Here is a 9,701-nt window from a genome sequence, read left to right as displayed (position 1 = left end):
CACACCAACGTTCCTCAACCACAACTTCCGAAAGATCAGTTTATCATAAAACACTTTGTTACAGCAGTCCTCATAGAAAAATGTCTTATATATATTATTAACACATCCTTGGGCACTAGAATGGGAATCTGAAACTTTAGGAAAGAGCCAAAGATGGTCTCCAGCATAGAGTCTACAAGGACACAAAGGAGTTTGGGAGGAAATCTATAACAAGAGGAAGTTTCGAGGTTTTGATCTAAGTCCACTGTAAAGACAGACAAGCTCCCCTCCTTGAGAGAATCAACTCATACTTAGTCCATGTGTGCACCACATGCTCCCTAATAGTGAACACTCCACTCAAAGCTTCTAAATATGTGCTGTCTTATTCTTCGCAGAGAGCAGCATTTTATGAGCCAAGCGGTGAAGGGAGCTGATATACCTCAGTCTCACCTCTGACCACACTCGATTTGAATTCTTATCACATGGTGAGACTGCAGCAAGAAGCTGGATATCGGTCTGCAAGCCAATATCAAACAAAAATGGGAAAACAACAGTTTCAGACTAGAATATGACTACAGGATTGGCCTGTTCAAACCAAGAATAACTATAAAAATAACTATAATGATAACTATATTAGCATCCACACCATCAGATGATAACGTTCTGTTTCTTATAAGCGTGCTGTCGCTTTAAATGCTCGAGCATATTCTGAATGGCTGTCAATGTTTTTTATCGTTCATCAGCTGGAAAAAAATATTCTGAAAGTGTTTTCAACGATACCTCAGTGTCATTATCATTATAGTTCTGGTGTTGTGGACTTGCCTATTCTCAGAAATAGAAAGATTATTGAAACTTTATAGTTATATTTATCATTATAGTTGTGAACGGGCCTTACGGACCTTACGGGTTTGTGTCCTAAACAGCTGTCATTCACGTAGCTCAGTAAAATCTCATTAGGTATGTTTACATTCACTAATTGTCAATCCGAATTAATCCAATCCGATTTCAGATTCTAAAAGTTCTGTGTATATAAATCATAAACTTTGCTATCCGATTTACATAATCGTTTACGTATTGCATCTATTCTGAACGTATATACATCATTGCAGCACCTGTGCAGTGCCCAGAAACTGAGAAATTCACTGCGAGATTGTTACCAGAGCTACTCCATTTTTGCCTTGATGACTCAAAAAATTCTCAGAAAAGCCTTTTTAGCAAATATTCTGTCTCCACTTACTTTGTAAGAGACAAATAAACCTACTCAAATTCATAAGACTACACATCAAGTCACTGCATGTGCACTAGGTTTTACTGAATCCGATTGATGAAGCATTCATATTCAAGCTTTTTTTATGGATACAATTTTCCAGTCAAATTTCAATCAGACTCAAATTTAATACGGATGAAACATTTATTTTGCTTTTCAGTTCAATGTAGCCATAAATCCAATTATAAACCAATTATTATGTAAACTAGAGCTGCACGATTAATCGTTAAAATACTGTGATCTTGATTCAAACACCCACGCAATCTCATTCCAAAATGACAACGATTCACCTGCATCTTAACCTTTAACAAAATTACACCGGAAAATTCAAATCTGTTTGCGGTCTCGCTAACCCAAGAGAAAGCAGTTATAATGTGAAACAGCTTCACAAACAGTCTTTCTGTGTTACAAATATTATAATTACCACAGAAGTACTGGGATAAAACTTTATAGCTTGGATACGGAATCGATAGAAAATAAAGCAAATCATTTTGAAAGTAACTTGGCACTTCAAATAACAATTGTATCGATTACATCGTTACAAATGACTTAAAATGTCTGTCATTGAATCATTTATTTAAGAGATTCATTCTAAAACGCTGATTCATCCAGTAATGAATCAAGTGAAGTATATGAGTCACTGAATCGTTCATTCAAACCGGTATTTTTTTAATTAATTCTAATTAATTTTAAATAGACTGCAGCAATTTACATTTTTGTCAGAACCTCTAGTAAACTAAGTTCTTTTGTTTAGTTGTCTGTTCAGAATCGTGGGAGAATCTCTATTTGATAGCTAAGATAAAGTTACGTGTCACAGTACTCCACTGGTTTAGCTAGTTAGCATAGACTAGTTCTAGTTCTGCAGCATCTTTCTCCACTGATGGCCATAAAAAAAAATGCAAGCAACTTTTAAATCACAATTATTCATTACATTAGAGATGTTGTTACCTGTGACAGATGGTGGACCTGCAGCTAGAGACGACCACAACAGCCCTGAATGTCAGTAGAGAAGATGAAAACTAGGTGAGCTTTAGGGACAGATCAACTGTGAAGACCTTGTCGCCTAGATCAGTGGTTCCCAACCACGTTCCTGGAGGACCCCCAACAGTGCACAGTTTGCATGTCTCCTCAATCAAACACACCTGATTCAGGTCATCAGCTCATTAGTAGCTACACCAAGACCTGATGTGGGTGTGTCAGACAAAGGACACTTCCTAAATGTGCACTGTTGGGGGTCCTCCAGGAACGTGGTTGGGAACCACTGGCCTAGATAGTCATCGGCACAGATCCTCAGTGAAGACGACCATGAGAATCAGACAAGTCCTCTGCACAGACCCCTAGCTTCAACTCCCTCCATATGCCGGTGTGATGTAGCCCGATCTTCAAGCAGAAAGAATTGGATGAAATATTCTGAATGATATCAATCCACAATCTGACTTGTGATGCAGCCTGGAATTAAACCACACCATGTTTGTTCGTCTGGTCAGAGGAGAACTGGCCCCTCGACTGAGCCAAGTTTCGTCAAAGGTTTTTTTAATAATTTCTGTCACTGATGGAGTTTGGGTTCTCCTTTTGGCTTATTTGGGGACACTTAGGGCCCTATTTTAACGATCTGAGTGCATGGTCTGAAGCGCATGGCGCAGGTGCATCCATTTTTGCTAGTTTAACAACGGAAAAAACGGACGGCACGCCAGGCACATGGTCCAAAAGGGTTGTATCCAGTCTCTTAATAAGTCATTGGTGTGTTTTGGGCGTAACGTGCAGTAAACCAATCAGAGTCTCATCTCCCATTCCCTTTAAAAGCCAGTTGCGCTTGCACCATGACGGATTTGCTATTTACATGGCGGAATTTGTGAGCGAAACGATTGAACGCTTCTCCAGAGAGGAATCCTTTTATTTTTTGCATGTTTGTGTGCTGCTGCGCGTCCCTGTGTATGTGTAGTGTACGCGCGTTGTGCATTACTAACGCGTCCTTTAAATAACACAAAAAATACTGCGCTATTGACTTTAGAGCAGGTTTTTGTTGGTCAATGACCAGTCGATTTCAGTTGCCTCAAAATAGCAACGTGCCAAGGCGCCTGAATACACCTCGTTTTCAGACCAGCACACCCGTGGGTGAACTAATGGGTTCATTGGCATTGAGTGTCAATAGCCAACGAGTGCATTGGCTATTTAAACAACGTGGCACTAGACGTGAAAATGATAATTACGTAACTAGCAAAAAACACTTGCATCGCATGCTGGTGTCGCATTGCGCCGGGTGTATGATAGGGCTCTTAATATTCTGCAATATTATTGACTTGACTGCACTGACACTATTGGACGAATCACTGTTTTCTACAGAGCTGCTTTATAGATGAATTTAAAGGGATAGTTCACCCAAAAATGAAAATTTGCCAAAGATTTACTCACCCTCATCTAAAGTAAAGTTCCGGCCGATCGCCTTCCATGGAAAAAGTGTTGAAAGTACCTCTCGCCGTTCAAAATACTTATGCTACGTCTGACGAGCGTAACTGATAGCGTAAGCATTTTGAACTGCAGAGGCACTTTCAAAAATTTTTCCATAAATTGAATACGGAAGGCAATCGGCCGGAAAAAAATTCTTACACAAACGCATCGATTTGCTTCAGAAGGCCTTTATTGACCCCCCAGAGCCGTGTGGAGCACGTTATTTGACAGACAGATGCATTTTTTATGGACTTCAAAAACAGAGCAACAATTACTGCTATTATACAGCTTGGATTAGCCAGGACATTTTTTTATATATCTTTTAAAATTGTATTCGTCTGAAAGAAGAAAGTCATATACACCTAGGATGACTTGAGGGTGAGTAAATCATGGGATAATTTTTTTTTTTGGGTGAACTATCCCTTTAACTAATTCCATAATTGATTAACTTTACACAGTTATTGAACCAAACTGAATCAACACTGAATAATTTAAACTGAATTCTGTTTGCATCATTGAATCATTATTTTCCAGGCTGTTTCTCACTGCAAAGCTGCTTTGAAACAATCTGTAGTGCAATATAAATAAAGGTGACTTGACATATTTTTGGAGGACTGGAGCATGGAATGGATTTTATTCTATTTATTTTTGTTCTACTGCCTATGACATCACAGCAATAGTGGGTAGTGAAATGCTTTAAATAAATAGTCAATCAGCATTTTTATGATGCCATTTTCCTCCAGCACAAAATCGCATGGCATTTACGGCTCAAGTGATTGGCAAAAGCCGAATCCACATGAACAAATATGTCAGATTTCAAATCACATACTTTCAGGGGGTTTCTGTGCCACTACAATTGCCACTAGCAGAAAACTTTCCTCAGCTATAATAGACCTGCTTGTTTGGGACAAGTTTTAATAGGTTTGAAACTTGATTTGGTCTGTGAAAAGAAAGTTTCACAAAGCTTGAATACTCTCGTTCTGACACACACTTTAAGTGATTGGCATGTAGCGTTCTCCCCTTTTCAGTGCTGCTGGTGTATGTGCGGACACTCGAGCTTCCTCTGCAAGGAGAATGAACAGAATCTTTCGCACTGACTGCACACCGCCTCGTTTTCTCTGAGAGCAAAACAATCGCACAGAGGGTCATTGCTCACCCAACCATGAATCAGCTCTGTGGATCTATTTCATTTACCCAATTAATTACTTTTTAAACAGTTTTCAAATCAGTCCCACTCTTACTTCTTCTCTATCAATCGTTCCATTTAATATATCTACCCATTGTTCTGTCATCAGGAAAAATGATTAGGCAGGACTGAGGGAGAGCTGAAAAGGGGGGAAGGGATTTATGTCATTCTTTATTTTTTGGCTGACTCAAGCACTGAGACTGCTGAGGATGGAGTTCTGAGCTCATTTAAATGGCAGAGAAAAGAGAGACGGTCATTTGCTCAAACTTTCATTTACGCCTTTTCAGGGGAGCAGGTGTTAGAAACGCTCGGAGGCTGAGCACGTTCATGTTTATGTATTCAGTGTAAGTGTGTAATCTCTTCCATGTTTTAATCAGTCCTTTAATGTGATTAATTTCATTGTATAATGAGCCTGCCAGGTCTAATTTCGTCCTCCAGCAGGGAAAAGAAAAACATGGGATTTCTTGTTCTATGCTGTTTGATTACACATACATTATCAAGATGGATGAAGAGTGTTGAGTTTCAGAGTCATCATTCACTCCTGTGATTCTGCAACAGACCTTACAATTCCAAGAAACAGGATACACAGAGGACTTGTGATTACTTCAGTGACATAACTCCATGTCCAAACCAGTTATAGAGACAATCAAACAGCCCCGGTTACACAAAAAAGCCTGCTCCTGAGCTTTATAAGTCATCAGCAATATCAGTTTTGCATTTCATAAATATTTTTGTATATAACACTGTAAAATCACGGATAGGAAACACCTTTAGTTCTTTGATATCAGTGTGTGAAAATTAATTCTCATTAATGCATATAAGAATATTAACTGATTTCTTTTTATTCTGTGCTTCTGTACACTTCATGAAAGTGAACACTACTTTAAACTGAATTGTGTTCAAATGCATTCTGACTACTATTTGGGTTCATTTAAAGGCATTTAAATATGTCTGGAAGAAAAATCGATTCATTTTTTGTTCGCTTTATTGAGTGAATCCAACAAAATGCAAACAAGCTGTTTTAAATGTACAGGAATTTCTCATTCAGTCTTATCCCAGCATGCACTGGGGCGTGAATAATTAATATGGTTGTATGTTTGACCCTTTGCAAGTTATATTTACACTGTTCTTGATTTTCACATTATTGTCTTGGGTTACACTTTATTTTACGGTGTCATTGTTACAGTGTAATTATATATTTAAGTACTGAGTAATATTAATTAACTACATGTACTTACTAGTAGGATTAGGGTTTGGTTGAGGGTTAGTTGCATGTAATTATGCATAGTTATTACTAAGTGCATGTACCATATGTAACAAGGACACTTTAAAACCTTGTCTTGATATGTCAGGATGAGTTTGTTCCTCTTGAAATGGTACATTTATTGAGATGACGCACATGAACAAATATTTTATTACTTTATTTTTAGAGTTACTTAATCTTAATAGGAAAGTGTAACACTGCCATTCAGAAACATAGTGGTTCAGTTAACACAATTAGTATGATATTTACAGTGACTCATTTTGAATGAGTGCTTTAAGGACCTTATTTTAATTTATAATGTTGCTTGTAATCTGTTGCCAACATTTTATTGAGTCTATTATTTTCCCATATTCTATATGACAATAATCTGTATATGATTAAAGCATCTGGAGTGTGGATGAAGGCTAATGAGGGGAGGAGTTCATGGAGAGAGGGAGACAGTAGGAGGAACACTAGCCCAGGCAAATTACGTTTAGTGAGCTCACTAGATCAGAGTAGCCTATATACTGAGACATATCTGAAACTGATAGAGCATGAGAAAGACATATATACGCACTTTGCTTTTTTGTCTGAAAACTGGACGGACAGGAGCAAATTTAACTTAAATTATTGTACATAATTCATAAGCAAAGAAGTCACAATGGTAAACGGTGGATATCTAAAACAGATTCAGTGTCAAGATAGAAGGCGTGGACGTGGCATGGACGGAGCAATATATGGTTTAGTTCGTGAAGAAAACTGTGGATTATATCGCAAAGTGAAATACTTACAGTGAAGAAACGGAGCTGACTGAAGGTAAGTGCTGCTAATCAATCAGCGACCACATATAGCGCGTTCTGCTCGCGCGCACCTCTAAACTGTGTCACTCACGTGCTCTCTTAAGGCACTACAATGTCAAACATGATTTTAATGTTTAATACAAACATTTGGTTAGGATTATGTATTGAGTATTCAACCGCTGGGATAGCTAAATTGTGTTCTTGTTCACAATGTCTAAAAATAAAACAAACGAAAATAGCAAATGATAGCCTCTATAAAACTATAAATATTCTTTTTAAATGATCTGAAGGTTATCTGAGGACCAACAAAGTGGATCGCAAATGCATTTTTAATTCGATAACCACATAAAGGTAACTATTGCTTTTCTTACTTAGATAAAAGAAAGAGATAAAGGAACATTAAATGTGTCTGTGCAATATAAACAAGAGAACATTCTAAACGTGGAGTTTAGCACTTTATGACTTTAAAACTTATAAATAATCCATTAGAATTATCCATAATTTTAAGAATGCAAAAAGAAGTTAATTCGTTAACTATAAGTTACACTAACTATTTGGAATTATAAAATGAGCTACCTTATAATCTATTACAATGTTTATTTGTCAAAGAAATCCATGTACCTGCAAAAAAATCTGTAAGTAAAAAGGACATTGTCTGATAAACAGTAATTGTCTGTATGACGCATCACATTTAATCATATTTTACTTACAGGTATAGGTAACATTTTATGTTGCTTATAACTAGTTAATGTGTTTGTATGTCATGCGTTTTGTGTTTGTGTGGGTAATGTTGTGCATTCCCTTTACATATTAGGATAGTAAATGCTCATGGAGAACTTAAACTTTATGAGCTTTGTTTCATTATGTAATGTTTTAATAGTTCAAGTAGGTTGATGTATTAAATGGATGTCAGTTAATGAAATATATGTTTAAAAAGCTGTAAAATATTCCTGAAAAACTGTAATCATTATTTCTGAATTTCTGACAACCACAAAGAGCTCCCCGTTTTTTGACTATACAGGATTTTTTTTTACTGTGTATAAGGGCAGAATAGTTTCTGTTTTATAAAGATAAAGCGCATGGGTGCAGCAGCCCACTGGATGTAGGTTAAATTACAGTTCAGTTGTCAGTTCAGAGTCATCTACAGTACAATGTTGAAATAATTAACTTGTTGAACACAGTGTGAACAGCACTTCATACAAAGTATTCATGGAATTAATTTGCTTCGTCGCATTTTGAGGTAAACATACATTCTGTACATTGGAATTTTATGACTGAGGTCAGCTGGAAAGGTCGCTGTACATCCATCATCCTCATGTACACACATAGGGGCCCGTGTGTTTCAGAGCGGCGCTAATTGCACTTGATGTTTTTCATTTTCCTCGTAATTAGGACTCTAAAATGGGTTAGTCTTTCATGAAACACTTTATCCATGAGCGCCCAATGATTCGATGGACATTTGGTTATTGTGATAATGTGAGGCAATCACATTTATGATTGATTGTCTTTTTAATGATTTTGTGAACTGGAACTTTGGCTTATCTCATGAGAATTTCATGTTAGGCTATAATGTAGGCTTTCAAATGTTTTCATTTAAAGGGTCTATAAACACACCAGCCACTTTAGATACACCTGTTCAACTGCTTGGTAACGCAAATAATCAGCCAATAACATGGCAGCAACTCAATGCATTTAGGCATGGTCAAGACGATCTGCTTAAATTCAAACTGAGCTTCAGAACGGGGAAGAAAGGTTATTTAAGCAACTTTGATGGGCTGGTCTGAGCATTTCAGAAACTGCTGATCAACTGTATATTCCTGCACAAAGATTTCTAGGGTTTATAGAATGGTCCAAAAAAGAGAAAATATCCAGTAAGTGACAGTTCTGTGTGACAGTTCAGTGACAGGCAAAAATGCCTTGTTGATGCCAGAGGTCAGAAGAGAATAGCCAGACTGGTTCGAGCTGATAGAAAGGCAACAGTTACACAAATAAGCACTTGTTAAAACCGGTGTATGCAGAAGAGCATCTCTGAACGCACAACACATCGAACCTTGAAGCAGAAGACCACGCCTGTGCCACTCCTGTCAGGTAAGAACAGGAAAGGCTACAATTCACGCAGGCCCACCAAAATTGGACAATAGAAGACTGGAAAAACGTTTCCTGGTCTGATGAGTCTCAATTTCTGCTGCGTCATTCAGATGGTCAGAATTTGGCGTAAACAACATAAAAACATGGATCCATCCTGCCGTGTATCAACGGTTCAGGCCGCTGCTGTAACGTTGTGGGGGTTATTTTCTCTTAGTGCCAATTGAGTATTTTTGCTAACCATGTCTATCCTTTTATGACCACAGTGTACCCATCTTCTGATGGCTACTTCCAGCAGGATAATGTGCCATGTCACATAGCTCAAATCATCTCAAACTGGTTTCTTGAACATGACAATGAGTTCGCTCCACTCAAATGTTCTCCACAGTTTTCAAATCTCAATCCAATAGAGCCCGTTGGGGATGTGGCAGAACGGAGATTCGCATCATGGATGTGACAAATCTGCAGCAACTGAGTGATGCTATCATGTCAAGATGGAGCAACATCTCTGAGGAATGTCTCCAGCACCTTGTTGAATCTATGCCACAAAGAATCATTGCTCTTGCACATGTAGGGCCCTATCATACACCTGGCGCAATGTGACGCCAGGCACTAGTTTCAGCCCGACGCAGTTATCATTTTCACGTCCAGTGCCACGTTGTTTAAATATCCAATGCTCGCGCCCATCTGTTC

This window comes from Gobio gobio (assembly GCF_949357685.1).
Source record: "Gobio gobio genome assembly, chromosome: 21".
NCBI lineage: Eukaryota > Metazoa > Chordata > Actinopteri > Cypriniformes > Gobionidae > Gobio > Gobio gobio.
Note: the sequence above shows the minus strand (reverse complement) of the source record.